Below are 24061 nucleotides of genomic sequence, written 5' to 3' on the forward strand. Positions count from 1 at the left end.
AAATGGAAAAAGATGTTGATTAGTACTTAGAGAGTCAGTTTTTTTTTTGTCTTGGCTTGGTAAGTTCATACAGTATATTTGTGTTAATTTTTTATGCATTTAGAATTATAATTATAATTATATTTAATTAAAATTTTAATTTTTTACGATTCAGTACAAAAAGGTGAGGTATAGGATTAAATTGAATACAATGAATTACAAATTGAAATAATTATGGAATTGACCTAAATTGGACTAAAATGGGATATGTTATGTAATGATGCAATGAAATGAGTTGAATTGATTCAATTTAGACAGGTTGATAGTGATAAGGACCAAATTGAATATATGTGAAAGAATGATATAATTTTGTAAATGTGAAATTGAATCAGTATGATTATGTGATATGCTATTATATTTGAGAATTGATTGTTTGGTTGATGAAATTATGTAATGAAATTGAGAAATTGTTACCCTATTAATTGTTCAAGCATAGCTAGATATAGTTGGCATGCCATAGGATAGCAAGAGTTCAGGGTTATATGACTACGTGTCAGGGACTGTTGGGAACCTCATTAGTCGATTGTATCGACCAATGCTGAGCACATCTATTTTTTTATTTTACTAACCAGCGTAGGGTGCAACTTATTATTTTTGAATTTTCTGACAGGCACTGGGTGTCAATTTGGTGTGTCGGGTGGATCCATGTATCCATCAATGTTTGAGTCAGGTTAATAGGGGCATGTATATTGTAAATGGAATAAATAATATTCAAACTAAGTTGATATAATGATCGGATGATACATATACATATTAAGAATCAATTATACAAGCACAAAAGGCCAATATGAATACGTGACAAATCGATGAATGTGATTTAGAATTTGTACTATGAAACAAAGTAGTGATTTACATTAAATTGACATTCAATATTTATTTGGTATAAAGATTAATTTATATGAAACAGGAATAAAATTCATATGGATTAATATGAATTGGATTGAGAATTCAAACAATAAAATGAAATAATGATTGCCATTATATTAAAATTGGATGTATGGTTGACAACAAAATGAAATGATACAATATCATCTTTAGATTGATTGATTAAAGCTTAAATATATTGATACATGTGTACCACTGAGACTTTTAGTTGTATTTGTGAATTGAAATGTTGATTAGAATGTTATGAATGGTACTGGGTTGTTGATTTCCATGCGATTGGTATTAAAATTATTTGAAATATTAAATGTTCATATTATTATATGAATGGGTGGCAGGATGAACTCACCTTGTTGATATAGGGTTGCTGGATTTAGGCAAAACTATCAAGTTGAATAACTTATTGTATAAATTCATAAAATGAGGTAAGTTGTTGTTTTAATAGCTGTGAACTTACTAAGCATTTGTAATGTTTACTCTTTTTTCTGTATATTGTCAACTTGCGAAATGTGTTAGGCTGAATGACAAAAAACTAACACTATTTTGATGTTGATTTGGTAGTATTTTAACCGTATTAAGGCTTAGTTATGTGTGGCATGTACTTAGGAGTTGTTTTGGTTTCTTTGTATAGTGATATGGTTTGAAATCCATGTTAACATGATTTATGGCAAAAAATATACATAGTTGAAACCATATGCATTTAGTAGAAGGTTTGAATTGTGCAAATGACTCATGAAATAGCATTTTAAGCATGAAATTACATAGATAATATGATGTCTTCTTATGGATAAAAGAATTGGCTGGTAAGGTTGTTTTTATTTAAGTTATTTTGATATGTTTATTTTGAATTGTGGAAGGGTTGTATTAGATGGTTTGAAATAGTGATATATGATATTTTGGCATGTTTTTAGAGTTTAAATGTATATAGGGTTGTTTAGTAAGTGCGGTTGATTTGAATCTTAATGATCTTGAACTTTCAAATGGTGTTGACATTAAAGAACATATGAAATGGTTGATCTTAGTGCTTATATGATATGTATATAAGTTTGAAATGAACATGTACCTATGATGAGGTGGTGAAAGAATGGTTAAGCAAAATGGTGATAGTGAATGATTATGAATATTTGAATAGAAGGTATTACTTTGTTATAATGCTAAAGAGGTGGTTATTAGATGGTTGGTATCATTTTGGTTAGTTACAAAGTTGATTGTATATTACAATGGGGATTATTGTGATAGTTGATTAGTATAACATGCTCAATTGAATGTTGATTGAATTTGGTGCCATATGTGGCATATTGGTATAATAATGGAAGGTGATTAAAAATGTTGTTGATTATATTGATTGGTATAATTATGCTTGTATGCTCGATTTAGTCTCTATTTGGTTCATAACTTCTATTATGCATGTAATTGGAACAACTTGTTGATTTAAATTGAATTCAATGTTATGATTTGCATGTGAATGTTCTGATAAGTGTAGTAGCATCTTGAAACTCAGATCCAACAATCTGACCGGGTAAGGGGTGTTACATGAAGTATGGGTGTTGTGGCAGGATGTTAATTGAATGAAGTATCAGCGTGTGGCAGGATTTTAATTGAAAGAGAAGTTTCAGTGTTGTGGCAGGATGTTAATTGAAAGATGAGTGGCATTGTGGTGGGATTTGTCTCCAAGTCACAAGTTATGACAATCCGTCGGGACTTGTCCTTACATATACAGGTTTATGATGGTCCCCAGGACTTGTCTTCAAGCGTACAAGCATGTGCCTGCACCAGAATGAATCTGCATGTACAAATTCACTAAGTATGTAGTCCCAAGTGGGTTTCTCTAAAAGAGAGTTCGCGATTATGAGTCCTCCAAGACCATCATTCAAACAAGAGTCTGCCTGGATTACCATCCAAGTGTGAGTTCACTGGATCAACCGCAAATATGAGTCCATAAGGACTATATGTAACACCCCTTACCCGTATTCAACGTCGGGATAAGATACGAGGCATTACCGGACTTAATCACAATCATACATGCATAACCAGGCCATAAAATTTCATTCAATTTAAAACATTTCATTCGCATGCATATCGTCCCTTATATGGGCTTAAGAGGCCTAAAACATACATCGGGAGTGGTTCAGGACTAAATCAAAAACTTTGGAAACTTAGGAAATTTTCCCATAAATTAGGGCCACACGCCCGTGTGGGTAGGCTGTGTGGTCACACACGCCCATGTCCCTAACCTGTGTAACTCTCTGTCCATTTATATATGAACAAATGAGGTCACACAGCCAAGGCACACGCCCATGTGTTTAGGTCGTGTGGCGAATTAAATTCTCGAAATTAAATACAAACTTCACATAGCCTGGGCACACGCCCATGTCCTATGGCTGTGTCCCTTACACGGCCAAGACACACTGTCGTGTCTCAGCACGTGTGGTCAAGTTTAAGACTATTTTCCAAGCCATTTGCCACCCTCTTATGCCCACATGCATACACACTTCATATGACACCAATTCAAGCATATTCTTACTACCGAACATCCACAACTAAGACATTAACATGTCAACCACATGCCATCATTTTCATACATACAACATCAAACTTAGTCACTTAACAACATAACCACTTGGACACATTCAACCATCACTCATCAAGCAAATATAAACCACCTCATAATACATTGACATACACATGAATAATAATAAGATCAACATAAGCCATCCTTCATGGCTATATATACAAATTGGAGTATTAAGTCATCATAAGCCAATACATATGGCTAAATAATATAACACATAAGCAAAATGACTTAGTCCCTATACATGCTATAAGCTTAAGAGGTTTGTATTCACTTTTACCCCCACGATGATAATTTGATAGTGTGATAGCATCTCCGGCGATCTCCAACCCAAGCTAGCTTAATGACCCTATAGGACATAGTAAAAAGAGGGGGTAAGCTATATAGCTTAGTAAGTCTGTATGAAAATAATGAGAAATTTATTAACATGCTTCTACTAATTCTCACAATAAGATTTCAAGGTAATACAAGCATAATTGCACTTTTTATTTGTGTTCATGTCAAGTTGTTTTCTAGAGTAATAGTCACCAAGTTATTTATAACTAGAGCTATGGAACTCTAAATTAAGATCTGCTAAATTTTCCAGAAACTAGACTTGCATATAATCTTACCATAAAATTTTTCAGAATTTTTGGTTTAGCCAATAAGTACAGTTTATTCTTCAAAGTTACCCCTATTTTGCTGTCTGATAGTTCTGACCTCTCTTCACTAAAAATTAATTATCTACTCATACGGGTTTTGGAAGATGGTCTCATTTATTTCTCTTGAAAATAGAATCATTAAGGATTCTAAGCATATAAATTCTAACCCGTAATTATTTTTGTACAATTTTTAATGATTTTCTAAAGTTAAGACAGGGGAGCCCAAAATCACTCTAACCCTGTCTCACAACAATTCAATTATCTCATAATATGAATTCGTTTTGCTTACATCGTTTCTTCTATGTGAAACTAGGCTCAATAAGCTTTAATTTCATATTTTATTTACCTTTTAATTCAATTTACACAATGTTTTGGTGGATTTTCAAAGTCAGACTGCTGCTGTTGTCCATGACTGTTTTAGTACACATTAATTTTGTACATTCACATTTCCAAGCATATAGCTTAACATCATTCAAATGTCCAAAAACTCTTTATCTCTCCATACATTCATAACCATTTTTATTAGGCACTTACGCTGATCCTTTCCTCTTTTCATTATTCATTGAACCACAAAATTAAAGGAATAAACACATAGTATCTCAATTCGATTTGGCTTAAAAGCTTCACACATGATCATCAATTAAATTTACCATATATTTATACCTCATGAACATAGACCTATAACCACAAGGTCATCACAAAATCATTCTCATAAACATGACTTACTTATTTTCATCCTTACCAAAGGTGCATCTTAAACTGAGTCATTTCTCATGAGTTTTTTGTACATACCTGTACTACATCATGACATAATCATTCCTTATCACAACTGTGATATCATCTTTGAATTACCTGTTGAATCACTTGGAATACTGAAGGACGTTCAGAATCATCATGCACCAAATAGAGTGCCAAAGCCATGTCCCAAACAAGGTTTTACATGGATCCACATATCGGTGCCATATCCTGAATATGGTCTTATACGAAATCTCATGTCAGTGCCGATGCCATGTCCCAGACATGGTCTTACACTGGCTCACATATCAACGTTGATGCCATGTCCCAGACATGGTCTTACACTGGCTCACATATCAACGCCAATGCCATGTCCCAAACATGGTCTTACATTGGCTCATATATATCCACGCCGATGCCATGTCCCAGACATGGTCTCACACTGGCTCACATATCAACACCGCTGCCATGTCCCAAACATGGTCTTACATGAGACCTTATTTCAAAACCTTGTCGAATATCATCGAGTCATCGTGAATCCATTTCATAAAGAAAAATACATATACATATATATATACATTTAATGCAATATTAAAACATTAAACATATAATAATAACAACATGTTGCATTATTTTCATACAAACTTACCTCGATACCAAAAATAGTGAAAATGACCTAACCGTCAAACGTGCGTTTTTCCCCCATTCTTAGTCTAAATCTCATTTTCTTTGATCTAAAACATCATATTTAACTTATTTATTAGTCACATTATTCAATGTGATCCAAAAATTACATTATGGTAAATTTACTTTTTTGCCCCTAAACTTTGTCATATTACAGTTTTGCCCTTAGGCTCGTAAAATGATTTTTATTCAATTTCCTCACTCTTTAAGCCTTTCTGAATCATTTTCATAACTATATCAGCCCACAATTTTCCACTAAATCACACTTTTATGACAAATTTTATAACTTTTACAAATAGGCCCTTTTAGGCATTTTCACCTAAAATCACTTAGTAAAAGTCATTTCTCTAACATCAAACTTACATATTCCTCCATTAAACATCAAAATACAAAAATTTCACACATGTATAACTTTTTAAACATGAACTCTAACTTAAAATAAGGCTAGAAATAGGTAGATCATGCTTCAAGGATATCAAAAACGTGAAAATCATTAAAAACGGGGCAAGAACGGACTTACTATTGAACTTGGAAAGCTTGAACAAAACCCTAGCCATGGATTCCATGCAAATTTTGGCCAAAGGTTGAAGATGAGCATAAATTTAGCTTTTTTTTCCCTTTTTATTATTTTAATTACCAAATGACCAAAATGCCCCTAACTTAAAAATATTCTATTTCACCCATTTCATGTCTATTTTTGTCCAAAAAATTAACCAATAGTTGATTTACCATATAAGGACCTCCAATTTAAAATTTCATAACAATTGGACACCTCTAGCATGTAGAACTCAACTTTTGCACTTTTTATGATTTAGTCCTTTTGACTAAATTGAGTGCCCAAACATCAAAATTTTCAAACGAAATTTTCTAAAAATCATTTTTTGAAATAGTAGACCATAAAAATATAATAAAAATAAATTTTCTTATGTCATATTTGTGGTCTCGAAAGCACTATTCTGACTAGACCCTAAATCGGGATGTTGCACTATAATACAATCTAAAGACAATTTGTATTACTTGTCCTAAAGCTCCTAGGCTAAGTTGATCTTCTAGGACTCCGCAATATGAAAATTAACAAAAATAAGTCCACACAAACAAGTCTGCATAATGCGAGTCTAAGTTCTGCAAGCACATTTGCACGATAAATATTCATCAAACGTAAGTCTGCAAGAATTATCATTAAGAATAGATTTGTATATACGAGGGCAGGTATGAATCCACAAATGTAACAACCCGATTTTGGGCCTAGTCGGAACAGTGATTTTGGGACTACGATTTCGACAAAGAAAAACTTGTTTTTATTACATTTTCATGGTCTAAGGTTTTATGGAATCATTCATGAAAATTCCATTTGAAAATTTTGACTTTTGAACACTCAATTCAGCAAAAAGGACTAAATTATAAAAAGTTCAAAAGTTGAGTTCTACATGTTATAGGTTTCTAATTGTTATGAAATTTTAAATTGAAGGTCCTTATATGGTACTTAGACCATTTGTTAAGTTAGTGGACAAAAATGGACATAAGGTGAGAGAAATTTCATGTTTTATAAAAAGGGTATTTTGGTAATTTGTCAATTAAAGACAAAATAAGTAAATAAAAGCGAAATTTAGTCCATCTTCTTCTTGCTTAGCCAAAACATGAAGGGATAAGACATAGCTAGGGTTTTTCCACTTTTCAAGCTCGACTGTAAGTTCGTTCTTGTCTCGTTTTTAATGCCCTTTACATTTTTGAAGTCGTTACCACTCGATCTATCTATTTCTATCACTAATTTGAGAAATGATTAAGGTATAGGGTTTGAACCATGTTATACATGTGTGTATTTTGATGTTTAATGATAGATTATGCGAGTTTGATGTTTGATAATCGACTTTTGCTAAGTGATTTTCGATGAAAATGCCTAAAAGGACCTATTTGTAAAAGTTACAAAATAAGTAGTAAAAGTATGATTGAATGAAAAATATGGGCTGGTACGAGTACAATAAAGATTCGGCTAGGCTTGGGTAATGAATAAATTTGATAAAAATCATTTTACGAGCCTAGGACTAAATTATAAAAATGTCAAAGTTCAGGGGCAAAATGTAATTTTTGCCATAGTGTAATTTTTGGGCTGAATTGAACAATGTGAATATTAAATGATTTAAATTTGTTATTATAGATCAAAAGAAACGAGGTTCGAACCTAGATCGGGGGAAAAATAAAGTGTTCGACGATTAGGTCCCATTTCTATTATTTTTGTACCGAGGTAAGTTCGTATGTAAGTAATGCATTGTTTTAATTATGTTTTAAATGCTTTATTATTATATGAATTGTGATTGACCCTTAGACGTATTCAAAAAAGTTTCGACAACCGTGAAATCCCGATTGAACCTTAAGAATAGATAGGATACAAATGTCATGACATTAGGGTTACTAAGACTACGTGTAAGACCATATATGGGATATGGCATCAATATGAGACTTCATGCAAGACTATATCTGGGATATGGCATCGATATGAGACTTTATGTAAGACCATAGCTGGGCTATTGGCATCGATATGAGATTACATGTAAGACCATGTCTACGATATGGCATTGGTACGATGCCATGTGTACAGGACTCCCAAGTATCCTTCAGTATTCCAAGTGGTTCAACAGGTAATTTAACGAGTATGTCAAAGATGAATTGTGTGTAAATCCAATTTGATATGACTCAGGTATGTACGTAAAACTCATACGAAATGAGCTCGTTATATGATGAACCCTCAGTAAGGTTATGAATATAAGATCTTAATAATATTTATGCCAATTATCATCTTGTTAATTGTATGTTAAATGTTTGGATATGATGCTTATTATTTGCATAGGAACTTACTAAGCTTTAAAGCTTACTCCCCTTTCTTTTTCCTTGTCTTATAATGTCACAAAGCTAGCTCGGGGATCAGAGACTGTCGAAGATCCACTCACACTATCAACTTATTATCTTGGGTGCCAATGAATTCAACATTTTAAGTTGTGGCATGTATAGGAACTTGGTCATTTTGTTATGTGTCATAATTGAATTGGCCTAATGTGTTGGCCTATATTGGTTGGTAATTCATCTTGTAAATGGCCATTTGAAATTGGCTAATATTGGTATAAGTATATATATTTATGATGATGTTTTTCATGAATATTGTAATTTGCATAATTTAAATTGATAAATGTTAGTATGTGAATGAGTGTTGATGTCTTGGTTATGGCTGATTTGGTTGTATGTATATGTTTTGATTGTTGTTATATGTTGTTGTGTAGGTGTGTGCAACAAATGGGTGACAAAATGGCTTGGTAAATAGCCTTATTTTTGTCCACACGGGCGTGTGTCTAGGCCGTGTATGATAGATGGCTTGTCCCACCGTGTGTCCCCTGCACCTTAAATGTTGCAAAACAGAATGCTCAAAATTGAGCACATGGGTAGAGACACGGGCGCGTGTCTCAGCCGTGTGGATGACACGGCCTTAGGCACAGGCGTGTGTCTTGGGTGTGTGAAGTCTGCACCTATTTTATGAAAAATCAAAATTATTAAATCGACCACACGGCCTAGCACACAGGCATGTGACTTGGTTGTGTGTCTTTAATTTACTCTTGGGTGACAAACAGAAAGTTATACGGGTTAGGGACATGGACGTGTGTGACCACACGGCTTGCCCAGACGAGCGTGTTCCAGGCCACACTGGCGTATAACTCCTGTTTGGTGGAAAGATTTTCTAAGTGTTGTAAAACTTTCTATAGTTCTCAGTTTTGTCTCGAACCGCTTCCAATGCATGTTTTGGGCCTCGTAGGTTTATTTTAGGGACGTTATGAATGAATGTGAAAAGTTTTAATTTAGGATGGAAAAGTTACGCCTTGGTTTTGTATGATTGCTTGTGTATAAGTCCGATAATGCTTCGTACCTTGTTCCAGTGTCGAATACAGGTAAAGGGTGTTACATTTAGTAGTACCAAAGCTACTATTTATTCAATTCCCGAACTAACGTAGATTGTGTAATAGTCTAGCTATACATGCCATAAATGAACTATGATAGTGTGATGACTCCTTACAATTTTAAATTGTGTTTTCGTATAGAAAATGTGTAACGCCCCGTACCCGAGACCGTTGCCGGAGTCGAACACGAGGTGTTAACGGACTTAATTCATTTACTTACACAGTTCATTTTTAAATTTCCAGACAAGCTGGTTAACCGCATCACAGTCACTTTAAAAATCATATCTTGAGTTCGAAGCTCGAAAACTGATTCCGTAAATTTTTCCTGAAACTAGACTCATACATCTATCTTCAAATTTTTTTCTATAATTTTTGCTCGGGCTAATTAGTACAGTTTATTAGTTAAAGTATTCCCTGTTTCAAGGTTCGACTACTCTGACCTTCATGCATTACGACTTAGATATCTCCCTGTACAGGGCTTCAATACTTATGCTGTTTGTTTCTAAAGAAACTAGACTCAAAAAGGAATCTGTACATATAGGGAATGACTTCTAATTATCTCTGATTAATTTATAGTGAATTTCCAAAGTCAGAATAGGGGATCCAGAAATCGCTCAGGCCCTGTTTCACGAAAACTTATACATCTCATAAAATACGGCTCATATGATTATTTCGTTAATTCATATGAAAGTAGATTCATCAAGGTTCGATTACATAATTTATTCACTATTTAATTCCATTCCTACTATTTTTACCGATTTTTCAAATCCACATCACTGCTGCTGTCAGCATCTTTTTTTTAAGGTAAACTTTACCTATTTCATGGTTTTCCATGGATCAACTAGAATTTTGTCATACATAGCACCAAAATGATCGTGATTAACCATTCCAATGGCTAATAATTACCAAACATTTCCATACCACTCAATGAACAACATACAAAATGATTATAATGCTATGCTCAATATATATAAGCCATTTTCGCATGGCTATCCAAATATATACATTACTAAAGGTACTTGACTAACAACAAAGGGCAGTCCTATACATGCCATTATCAGAGTTCAACTAAAAGAGTACCAAAAGGGCTTCAATAGTGTGGACGACTTCGACTTTGACAATCCCGAGTCCGATAGCTGACGAGCAAAATCTATAAAATAGAGAATCAAAGCAACGGAATAAGCATTTAATGCTTAGTAAGTTTGAGTAATGAAATTAGTTTTGACTAAAGTATAACATTCATATGGCTAAATGAATAACTTCATATATGCACATTCTCATAATCATACTTACTTCACGCTTCAATCAACATATTCATACACAAGGTATCAAACCTAACTAAAGGCCGAAAGTTCGTTAATCAATTGAACGAATACTATTTAAAACGAATCGACTTTTCCGATCATATACGAAACATACCTTATCGTTTGGATTTTATGAGCGTATTAATTGAAATTATTACAGCAAGATCGCTCACTTCCAAACCCAAGTATCTTCGGGATTTAGCCGGACATAACAACTCGCACAAATGCCTTCGGGTCTTAGCCCGGATATAGCAACTCGCACAAATGCCTTCGGGTCTTAGCCCGGATATAATCACTAGCATAAATGCCTTCGGGACATAGCCCGGATATAACAACTCGCACGAATACCTTCGGATCTTAGTCCGGTTATCATCCGAATAATCATGCACATATGTCCACAAATCATAACACATCTTTATTTCGTTTTCATTACTAGAACTCAGACACAAGGCACTTATCTACCATTACCATTTTCGGCTCAATAACCACATACAAAGAGCATGGTTTTGATTTGCTATATAACATGATCTAATCGAATCATAATCTAAGTTCCATTACTCGAAAACTTACCTCGGATGTTGTCGAACGATTTCAACGGCTATTCAATCACCTTTTCCTTTCCTTTATCAGATTTAGTTCCCCTTTGCTCTTGAACTTAATTTAACAAATAAATTGATTTAATCATTTTGAACATCAAAGAGAAATTCAAGGTACTTAGCCCATATATATTAGGCATTAGATTCATATATGTATGAAATCATGAATCAAATTCAACATATTAGCCAATATTCTCCTTTAGTTGATTTTCTAAGTCAAGATAAAGCCATCAATATGCTTACCTATAGCCGAACGTACAACATCAATCTATGTATTCATTCATGTGGCCGAATATGCATGTCTATGTTGAGGCCGATTATATACTTAATACATTCTACAAATATGGTTACTTGTATTGACTAAATACCTGTAACACCCCAAACCCGAGATCGTCACCGGAGTCGAATACGAGGTGTTGACAGACTTTTAAAAAAAATTTTCCAGACACTGCCCAGTCTGAGTACTAGTCGCTTCAAAATTATATCTCGAGTTTCACAACTCGAAAATCAGTTTTGTGATTTTTCCCTGAAATTAGACTCATGTCCCCACCTATATATTTTTTTCTAGAATTTTTGGTCGGGCCAATTAGTACAGTTTATTAGTCAAAGTCTCTCATGTTACAGGGGTCGACTACACTGACCTTTTCCCATTGCGACTGGGATATCTCTCTGCACAGGGCTTCAATACTAATGACGTTTGTTTCTATGGAAACTAGACTCAGAGAGGAATCCATACATATATGGTATGACCCCTAATTATCTCTGGTCAATTTATAGTGAATTTCCAAAGGCGGAACAGTGAATCCAGAAACTGTTCTGGCCCGTTCCACAAGAACCCGAATATCTCTTCCTGTACTGTTCCTATAATTGTTTCGTTACTTCCATATGAAAGTAGATTCATCAAGGTTCGATTACATAATTTATTCACTATTTAATTCCACTCCTACGAATTTATGTGATTTTTCAATTCTACACCACTGTTGCTGTCAAAATCTGTTTTCAAGATAAACTTTACCTATTTTGTGGTTACCATGGACCAACTAGGGTTTTGCCATACATAGGTCCACATGTGATCATATTTAGCCATTCCAATGGCTGATCATTAGCCCAACACTTCCATTTCAATCCATAGTCACATCGTGAAACCATATATATACATACATAAACACAAATGGTCTAATGCCATACTCCACATCTACAAGCCATTTTCGCATGGCTTTACACACATACATCACAAAAGAACTTAAACGACAGGGGGTAGTCCTATACATGCCATATCCAGAGTTCAACTAAAAGAGTACCAAAAGAGCTTGATAGTGTAGATGACTTCGACTTCGCTGATCCCGAATCCGATAGCTAACGAACAAAATCTATAAAACAGAGAGCCAAAGCAACCGGGTAAGCATTTTAAGCTTAGTAAGTCTCAAGTAATGAAATCGGCTTTAACTACAGTATTACATTCACATAGCTAACTAAGTCACTTTAATAACACACATTTTCATAATCATACTTCATCAACATATATACACAAGATATCAACCTTTCTAAAAGCCGAAAATTCGTTAGCCGATCACACGAATACTATTTAAAATGAATCGACTTTTCCAATGCACATGCAAACATACCGTATCGTTCGGGTTGGTCGAGCATATTTATTAAATTAGTTACAGCACAAAACGCTCACATTCAAACCCAAGTTTCTTCGGTATTTAACCGAATACAGCCGCAAACATATTTGCCTTCGGGTCTTAACCCGGACATATGAACTCGCATAATTGCCTTCGGGTCTTAGCCCGGATATATCAACTCGCATAATTGCCTTCGGGTCTTAGCCCGGATATATCAACTCGCATAATTGCCTTCGGGTCTTAGCCCGGATATATCAACTCGCATAATTGCCTTCGGGTCTTAGCCCGGATATATCAACTCGCATAATTGCCTTCGGGTCTTAGCCCGGATATGTCAACTCGCATAATTGCCTTCGGGTCATAACCCGGATATATTCCAATGTTCATGCACACATATGTCAATAATCATAACACATCCATATCATTTCTTCGTTACTAAGGCTCAAACACAAAACATTTATTAAACCTTTCAAATTTCGGCTCAGTAGCCGCACACAAAGAGCATAATTCCAATTGGCTTTATAACATAGTCTCTAAGCACATTCGACTATCCGTCATAGTATGACTATTCATTTCAATATAATTCAAGTAGGGTCATTACTCGAAGACTTACCTCAAATGTCGTCGAACGACTTCAACGGCTATTCAATTACTTTTTCCTTCCCTTTATCGGATCTAGTTCCCCTTTGCTCTTGAGCTTAAGTTCAACAAAATTTAAAATAGTCATTAATCGACTATTCAAGTATTACTTTCAGAATAATATTATATATATTGATCCGACTTTCACACACATAGATTATAGCAAGCTTTATATTAATCAATAAATAATTCATCGGCAAACTTTCATTAATGTTTACAACAAAATCACATATTCACTACGAGCTGTTTTCCTGAGCAGTAGTTACTAAATTACTTATAACTGGAGCTACTAAACTACAAATCACTTGCCGTTAATTTTCCCTGAATATAGACTCGTATATCTTCCATCCATAAAATTTTCAGAATTTTAGGCTTGGCCAATCAATACCAGATTTTTCTTAAAGTTTCCCCTGTTCACTGTTTGACTATTCTGACCACTCTTCACTACGAATCCAATTTCTCACTTTACAGAATTCAAAATGTGTTGTATTTGATCTCATTAGAAACTAGACTCATTAAGGAGTCTAAGCATATAAATTTTATCTTATAATCATTTTTGTACAATTTATAATGATTTTCTAAAAACAGAACAGGGAATCCAGCAGTCATTATGACTCAGCCCCACAATGCTTCAAATATCTCAAGATCGGTAACTCTTTTGTTTTTATAGTTTCTTTTGTAAGAAAATAGACTCTTCAAGCTTTAATGACATAATTCACTCAGCTTCTAATTCAACTCCTATAATTTATGGCGATTTTCCAAAATCACCTTACTGCTGCTGTCCCCAAACAGATTATCACCAAATCAAATACTAACATTAGCATTTCACCTTAATAGCTAGCTTACCAAGTCTTGATTTAACATATAATTCACACATATCACATTCAGCTATATATATATACATTTATCATATTTATTATTAACAAAGTATGCTCATGACAAATTTACTCCCAATCGCATCTCAAAATTCATCAAGCTTAGAACACATTTACTAATTAAATTCGGTAGTTTAATCACTTTACTAACCACTTATACATATAATTCCATTCAACATTATAACCCATTATCACTCATTTAGCCGATTATAGAGAATTAAACATAATATCTCTAGGATATACTCTACATGGCCGAATACACTACATTAATTTCCAACATTACCTAGGTAATTACCTATAGGTTCTTATACCTTAAATTCACACATTTAGCCTTTTAATGCCTATTGATCGATCCTTTGGTCCTAACAAGAACCAATTAACATGCAAGGAACCTAATCATAGAGGAAGAAATTTACATTCTAAATAGGCTCAATCTTTGACCGAATGTACTAGGCTCCTCTAAGCCACTCATCCAAAATCTTTACCCCATTCTAGTCACTCTCCCATTGCCCATCCTTGCAAAGCCTATAGTTCACTCGGCCACTCAACCCACAACCTATCGAAACTTCAATTCAAACTCATTAGCCGAATATACATATACTTATAATAAGCACATATAACATCTTCTTCAAGACACATTCGGCTATGGCATAATTTCCTTATAAAACCCAATTAATCAATCCACCTTAACCGAAACTTAACTCATACAAAACCTATCTTCAAACCATAAAATAGGTAGAAGTTAAACTAATCATCCAAATGGTGCATAAGTTTTCCAAGAATGACATTGAACTTACCTTACTTTAGGTATCCCCCTTAGCCGAATTTTCTTCCCCAAAGGCTTTTCTTCCTCTTCTTTCTCTAGTTACGGCAATGGAGGAGAAAACATAGGCTAACTTTGGTTTCTCCTCCCACTAACTTGTATTTTATTAACCTTATTCATTATTTCATTTTGTAACATAAACTATTAGCATAAAATAGTTATAATATTATTTAATCCATAACATGGCCGGCCACCCTATTTAACTTGGGTAAATTGACATGCAAAACCACTCCTTTCAATGCATGTACTATTAGACCATTGTAAATTAGCCTCTCACTTTCCAACAAAGTTTCATATAAGTCCAATAAAAAAAAATTCACATAAAGATGATCAAATTAATGCATGAGACTTTCACACATGCATTTACTCACATCATAAACACAGAATATAACTTTTAATCATTTATAAGACTCGGTTTAGCAGTCCCGAAACCACTTCCCGACTAGGGTCAGTTTTGGGCTGTCACAACTCTCCCCCACTTAAGAAATTTTCGTCCCCGAAAATCTTACCGGTGAATAGGTTTGGGTATCGTTCTTTCATCGAGCTCTCAGTTTCCCAAGTAGCTTCCTCGATCCCGTGTTTGAGCCATAACACCTTAACTAACGGAACCCTTCTGTTTCGCAACTCTTTTACTTCACGAGCTAGGATACGAATCGGTTCTTCTTCATAACTCAAGTCAGATTGAATTTCAACTTCCGAGGGATTAATCACATGTGACGGATCGGATCTATAACGTCGTAGCATCGAAACATGAAAAACATTGTGAATCCTTTCAAGTTCAGGGGGTAAAATCAATCTATATGCCACTGAACCAATTCTTTCGGATATTTCATACGGCCCAATGAATCTTGGGCTCAACTTGCCCTTACGGCCGAACCTGAGTATCTTTTTCCAAGGTGAAACCTTAAGGAAGACTCTGTCTCCCACCTGATACTCGATGTCTTTTCGTTTCAAATCTGCGTACGACTTCTGACGATCCGTGGCTACTTTCAGACTTTCACGGATTACCTTTACTTTCTGTTCAGCATCTTTAATCAAATCAACTCCGAAAATTTTACTTTCACCGAGCTCGGTCCAAAACAATGGTGTACGGCATTTACGACCGTACAAAGCCTCGTAGGGTGCCATCTTAATACTTGATTGAAAACTATTGTTGTAAGCGAATTCAATCAAAGGTAAGTACCGTTCCCATGAACTACTGAACTCGAGGATGCAACATCTCAACATATCCTCAAGTATCTGAATTATCCGCTCGGATTGACCATCGGTTTGTGGATGAAAAGCGGTGCTAAAATGCAGCTTGGTACCCAAAGCTTCTTGCAACTTCTTCCAAAATCGCGAGGTGAATCTCGGATCTCTATCCGACACAATAGAAATCGGTACCCCGTGTAATCTCACAATCTGAGAAACATACAATTTAGCTAGTTTATCAATGAAAAATCCGTATGCACGGGGATGAAATGAGCCGACTTAGTCAGTCTATCAACAATAACCCATATCGCATCCTTCTTACTTGCTGACAAAGGCAGTCCGGACACAAAGTCCATTGTGACTCGATCCCATTTCCACTCGGGTATCATGATCGGCTGGAGTAATCCCGAAGGCACTTGATGTTCCGCTTTCACTTGTTGACATATTAAACATCTCGAAACAAAGTCAGAGATGTCCCGTTTCATACCATGCCACCAAAATTGACGTTTCAAATCGTTGTACATTTTCGTACTCCCCGGGTGAACTGACATTCGGCTACAATGGGCTTCGTTCAGAATCATCGAAATGAGTTCCGAATTCCTTGGAACACACAAACGATTTCTGTACCTCAAACAATCATCATCATCAATTTGAAACTCCGATTCCTCGTTCGGAAAACACTCAGCCCGTTTTGCAACCAATTCATCATCAACTTTCTGAGCTTCACGAATTTGGTGAGTCAATAATGGTTTAGCTTTTAATTCAGCTACTAACACACTGTCTGGTAGAATAGACAAATGCACGTTCATCGCTCGTAAAGCAAACAATGACTTCCGGCTTAAGGCGTCCGCAACCACGTTAGCCTTTCCCGGGTGGTAATCAATGACAAGCTCGTAATCTTTCAACAACTCAAGCCAACGTCTTTGTCGCAGATTCAAGTCTCGTTGAGTCATCAAATATTTGAGACTTTTGTGATCCGAAAATACATGGCACTTCTCACCAAACAGATAATGTCGCCATATTTTTAAAGCAAACACGATGGCAGCTAGTTCGAGATCATGGGTCGGATAATTCCTCTCGTGTGGCTTCAATTGTCTCGACGCATAGGCCACGACTCGACCTTCTTGCATCAATACGCAACCCAACCCAAGTAGGGATGCGTCACTATAGATGACAAACTCTTTACCCGATTCGGGTTGCACCAAAATTGGAGCTTCAGTCAAATGAGTTTTCAGTTGGTCGAAACTTTTCTGACATTTCTCCGTCCACTCGAACTTAACATCCTTTTGAAGTAGCTTCGTCATTGGTGTGGCTATCATCGAGAAACCTTTCACAAATCATCGGTAATAACCGGCGAGCCCCAAAAAGCTCCGAACTTCAGTAACATTTCTCGGAGGTTTCCAGTCAAGTATGGCTGAAATTTTGTTCGGGTCAACTCGAATACCCGACGCGGATACCACATGACCCAAGAAGCTAACCTCTCTTAACCAGAACTCACACTTACTGAACTTAGCATATAACTGCTTATCCCGTAAAATTTGCAACACTAGTCTCAGGTGCTCAGCATGTTCGGTCTCATCTCTTGAATAGACCAAGATGTCATCAATGAACACAACTACGAACCGATCCAAATATGGTCTGAAGATCCGATTCATCAAATCCATAAATACTGCCGGGGCATTAGTGAGCCCAAACGGCATCACTAAGAATTCGTAGTGACCGTACCTCGTTCTGAAAGCAGTTTTGGGTACGTCTGAATCTCGAATCCGCAACTGATAATAACCCGATCTCAAATCTATTTTTGAGAACACTGAGGCCCCCTTTAGTTGATCAAACAAATCATCGATACGCGGTAGTGGGTATTTATTCTTTATCGTCACTTTATTCAGTTGACGATAGTCAATGCACAACCTCATGGTTCCGTCCTTCTTTTTCACGAACAATACTGGTGCACCCCAAGGTGAGAAACTTGGCCGAGCGAAACCTCTATCCGTCAATTCTTGCAGCTGAGCTTTCAACTCTTTTAACTCAGTTGGTGCCATACGATACGGAGCTATCGAAATCGGCGTAGTCCCAGGTACAAGCTCAATACCAAACTCTACCTCCCGAACAGGTGGTAAACCCGGTAATTCTTCCGGAAAAACATCCGGGTATTCACAAACCACCGGCACAGATTCGGGTTTCTTTTCTAATTCTTTGTCATCAAGCACATATGCAAGGTATGCTTCGCACCCTTTTCTCACATATTTCTGTGCCAACATTGCTGATATTACAGCTGGTATCCCCTCCAAGTCCGCGGACTCAATTCGGACTACTTCGTTATTTGCGCACCTCAATCAATAGTCTTGCTCTTGCAATTCACAATCGCATCATGCACGGTCAACCAATCCAACCCAAGGATAACATCAAATTCATCAAACGGCAAAAGCATCAAGTCCGCTGGAAAACAGGAACCTCGAATTGCTAGGGGACATTTCTTACACACTTTGTCGACAAGTACATAACGACCCAAGGGATTTGACACCCGAATTACAAACTCAGTAGACTCAATAGGTAAAGTCTTACTGGATGCTAAGGTTTCACATATGTAAGAATGAGTAGAACCGGGGTCAATCAAAGCAATTACATTAGTATCAAAGAGAGTAAAAGTACCGGTAATAACATCAGGCGAAGAAGCATCCTCGCGGGCACGTATAGCATATGCTCTAGCAGGTGCACGAGCCTCGGATCTGGTCGTAGCATCTCTAGATCCTCTCTGACCACCACTAGCATTGCCCATATTTCTAGATGGTCTACCTCGAGCAGTGGTAGCACCCGGTCTCCCACTCTGATTTACATTCTGTTCAGACAGCCTCGGGCAATCTTTAATGAAGTGGTCCGCTGATCCGCACTTGTAACAGGAGCGGTCATGGAATCTACAGCTCCCCAAATGCCATTTACCGCAATGTCGACATTCCGTTCGGCCTCGACGTTCATTCCCAACACTGGCGACTGAAGTGCCTCGTGTACCCACAGGGGGTCGATCACGATCTCGTCTAAAAAGGCCCGAAGTGCTTTTAGACCGGCCCACATCATCTCGAAATTTCTTCGATGCCTGTTGATGAGACTTTCCCGAGAATCTTTTACGAAACTCCCCGGTTCCCACATCAACTTTTTGTTTTTTCCTTTCTAAGCTCTTCGGCTTTACAAGCTCGCTCGACAAGTACTACGAACTCTCGTATCTCAAGAATGCCAACGAACATTTTTATATCTTCATTCAGCCCATCTTCGAAGCGTTTACACATAACAGCCTCGGACGAAACACATTCCGAGCGTATCTACTAAGTCTAACAAATTTTCGCTCGTAATCAGTAACTGACATAGAACCTTGCTTAAGCTCAAGAAATTCCTTCCGTTTTTGATCAACAAATCTCTGACTGATATACTTTTTCCGAAACTCAGTTTGGAAAAACTCCCAAGTTACTTGCTCCCGGGGCACGACAGAAGTCAGAGTACTCCACCAATAGTAGGCAGAATCACGTAGCAAGGAGATAGCACACTTTAGACATTCATCGGGTGTACAAGATAGCTCATCGAGTACCCGGATAGTGTTGTCCAACCAAAATTCAGCTTGCTCGGCATCGTCGCTATCCGTAGCTTTAAATTCAGTAGCCCCATGTTTTCGGATTCGGTCAACTGGGGCTTATTTGACCTTATTTGGTCAGTTACCGGAGGTATTGTAGGTGCGGGGGTGGTGTTTGTCGGGAATGGAGGTTGTGGAACAGCCGTATTAGTTCGAATGTATTGGTTGAACCAATCATTCATCACGCTATAGAAAGCTTGTCTAGCTTCATCGTTCGGGTTACTCGCATTAGGTTGAGAGTCCACCGGCGCTGTCCCTTGTGCGGGAGCAGGCGCTACACTCTCAAGATCATCAGCTACCGCTCGGTTGGGATCGGGATCCATTACTATAAATAAACACATTTGCAAATGTCAGAAATCACCACACTATCAATTAATCACATAAAATGGCATGTATAGCTAGACCCCAACACATTACGGTAGTCCTAGAATCGACTAAACCTAGCTCTGATACCACTAAATTGTAACACCCCAAACCGAGACCGTCACCGGAGTCGAATACGAGGTGTTGACAGACTTTTAAAAAAATTTTTCCAGACACTGCCCAGTCTGAGTACTAGTCGCTTCAAAAATCATATCTCGAGTTTCACAACTCGAAAATCAGTTTTGTGATTTTTCCCTGAAACTAGACTCATGTCCCCACCTATATATTTTTTTCTAGAATTTTTGGTCGGGCCAATTAGTACAGTTTATTAGTCAAAGTCTCTCATGTTACAGGGGTCGACTACACTGACCTTTTCCCATTGCGACTGGGATATCTCTCTGCACAGGGCTTCAATACTAATGCCGTTTGTTTCTATGGAAACTAGACTCAGAGAGGAATCCATACATATATGGTATGACCCTAATTATCTCTGGTAAATTTATAGTGAATTTCCAAAGGCGGAACAGTGAATCCAGAAACTGTTCTGGCCCCGTTCCACAAGAACCCGAATATCTCTTCCTGTACTGTTCCTATAATTGTTTCGTTACTTCCATATGAAAGTAGATTCATCAAGGTTCGATTACATAATTTATTCACTATTTAATTCCACTCCTACGAATTTATGTGATTTTTCAATTCTACACCACTGTTGCTGTCAAAATCTGTTTTCAAGATAAACTTTACCTATTTTGTGGTTACCATGGACCAACTAGGGTTTTGCCATACATAGGTCCACATGTGATCATATTTAGCCATTCCAATGGCTGATCATTAGCCCAACACTTCCATTTCAATCCATAGTCACATCGTGAAACCATATATATACATACATAAACACAAATGGTCTAATGCCATACTCCACATCTACAAGCCATTTTCGCATGGCTTTACACACATACATCACAAAAGAACTTAAACGACAGGGGTAGTCCTATACATGCCATATCCAGAGTTCAACTAAAAGAGTACCAAAAGAGCTTGATAGTGTAGATGACTTCGACTTCGCTGATCCCGAATCCGATAGCTAACGAACAAAATCTATAAAACAGAGAGCCAAAGCAACCGGGTAAGCATTTTAAGCTTAGTAAGTCTCAAGTAATGAAATCGGCTTTAACTACAGTATTACATTCACATAGCTAACTAAGTCACTTTAATAACACACATTTTCATAATCATACTTCATCAACATATATACACAAGATATCAACTTTCTAAAAGCCGAAAATTCGTTAGCCGATCACACGAATACTATTTAAAATGAATCGACTTTTCCAATGCACATGCAAACATACCGTATCGTTCGGGTTGGTCGAGCATATTTATTAAATTAGTTACAGCACAAAACGCCACATTCAACCCAAGTTTCTTCGGTATTTAACCGAATACAGCCGCAAACATATTTGCCTTCGGGTCTTAACCCGGACATATGAACTCGCATAATTGCCTTCGGGTCTTAGCCCGATATATCAACTCGCATAATTGCCTTCGGGTCTTAGCCCGGATATATCAACTCGCATAATTGCCTTCGGTCTTAGCCCGGATATGTCAACTCGCATAATTGCCTTCGGGTCATAACCCGGATATATTCCAATGTTCATGCACACATATGTCAATAATCATAACACATCCATATCATTTCTTCGTTACTAAGGCTCAAACACAAAACATTTATTAAACCTTTCAAATTTCGGCTCAGTAGCCGCACACAAAGAGCATAATTCCAATTGGCTTTATAACATAGTCTCTAAGCACATTCGACTATCCGTCATAGTATGACTATTCATTTCAATATAATTCAAGTAGGGTCATTACTCGAAGACTTACCTCAAATGTCGTCGAACGACTTCAACGGCTATTCAATTACTTTTTCCTTCCCTTTATCGGATCTAGTTCCCCTTTGCTCTTGAGCTTAAGTTCAACAAAATTTAAAATAGTCATTAATCGACTATTCAAGTATTACTTTCAGAATAATATTATATATATTGATCCGACTTTCACACACATAGATTATAGCAAGCTTATATTAATCAATAAATAATTCATCGGCAAACTTTCATTAATGTTTACAACAAAATCACATATTCACTACGAGCTGTTTCCTGAGCAGTAGTTACTAAATTACTTATAACTGGAGCTACTAAACTCCAAATCACTTGCCGTTAATTTCCCTGAATATAGACTCGTATATCTTCCATCCATAAAATTTTCAGAATTTTAGGCTTGGCCAATCAATACCAGATTTTTCTTAAAGTTTCCCTGTTCACTGTTTGACTATTCGACCACTCTTCACTACGAATCCAATTTCTCACTTTACAGAATTCAAAATGTGTTGTATTGATCTCATTAGAAACTAGACTCATTAGGAGTCTAAGCATAAATTATCTTAATCATTTTAAATTTATATGATTTCTAAACAGAACAGGAATAGCAGTCATTACTCACACATGCTTCAAATATCTCAGATCGGTACCTTGTTTATAGTTCTTTTAAGAAATAGACTTCAACTTATACATTCACTCAGCCTATTCACTCCTAATATGGCATTTCCAATCACTTACTCCTGTCCCCAAACGATTTCACCAAATAAATACTAACATTAGCATTTCACCTTAAAGTAGCTTAAAGTCTTGTTTACATATAATTCACACATTCCATTCAGCTATTATATACATTTATCATTTATATTAAAAGTATGCTCATGAAATTTACTCCCAATCGCATCTCAAATTTCAAGCTTAGACAATTTACTAATTAATTCGTAGTTATCATTTACTAAACTTATACATATATTCCATTCAACATTATAACATTCTCATTTAGCCATTTAAGAATTAAACAAATTCTCTAGATATACCTAATGCCGAATACACACATTAATTTCAACATACTAGGTATTACTTAGGTTCTTAACCTTAAATTACACATTTGCTTTTATGCTATTGATCGATCTTTGTCCTAACAAGAATCCCCTAACATGAGAAGAAATTTACATTCTAAATAGGCTCAATCTTTGACCGAATGTACTAGGCTCCTCTAAGCCACTCATCCAAAAATCTTTACCCCATTCTAGTCACTCTCCCATTGGCCATCCTTGGCAAAGCCTATAGTTTTCATCGGCCACTCAACCCACAACCTATCGAAACTTCAATTCAAACTCATTAGCGAATATACATATACTTATAATAAGCACATATAACATCTTCTTCAAGACACATTCGGCTATGGCATAATTCCTTATAAACCCAATTAATCAATCCACCTTAACCGAAACTTAACTATACAAACCTATCTTCAAACCATAAAATAGGTAGAAGTTAAACCTAATCATCCAATGGTGCATAAGTTTTCCAAGAATGACATTGAACTTACCTTACTTTAGGTATCCCCCTTAGCCGAATTTTCTCCCCAAAGGCTTTTCTTCCTCTTCTTTCTCTAGTTACTGGCAATGAGGAGAAACATAGGCTAA

Source organism: Gossypium hirsutum, chromosome A07 (assembly GCF_007990345.1).
Source record: "Gossypium hirsutum isolate 1008001.06 chromosome A07, Gossypium_hirsutum_v2.1, whole genome shotgun sequence".
Classification (NCBI taxonomy): Eukaryota; Viridiplantae; Streptophyta; class Magnoliopsida; order Malvales; family Malvaceae; genus Gossypium; species Gossypium hirsutum.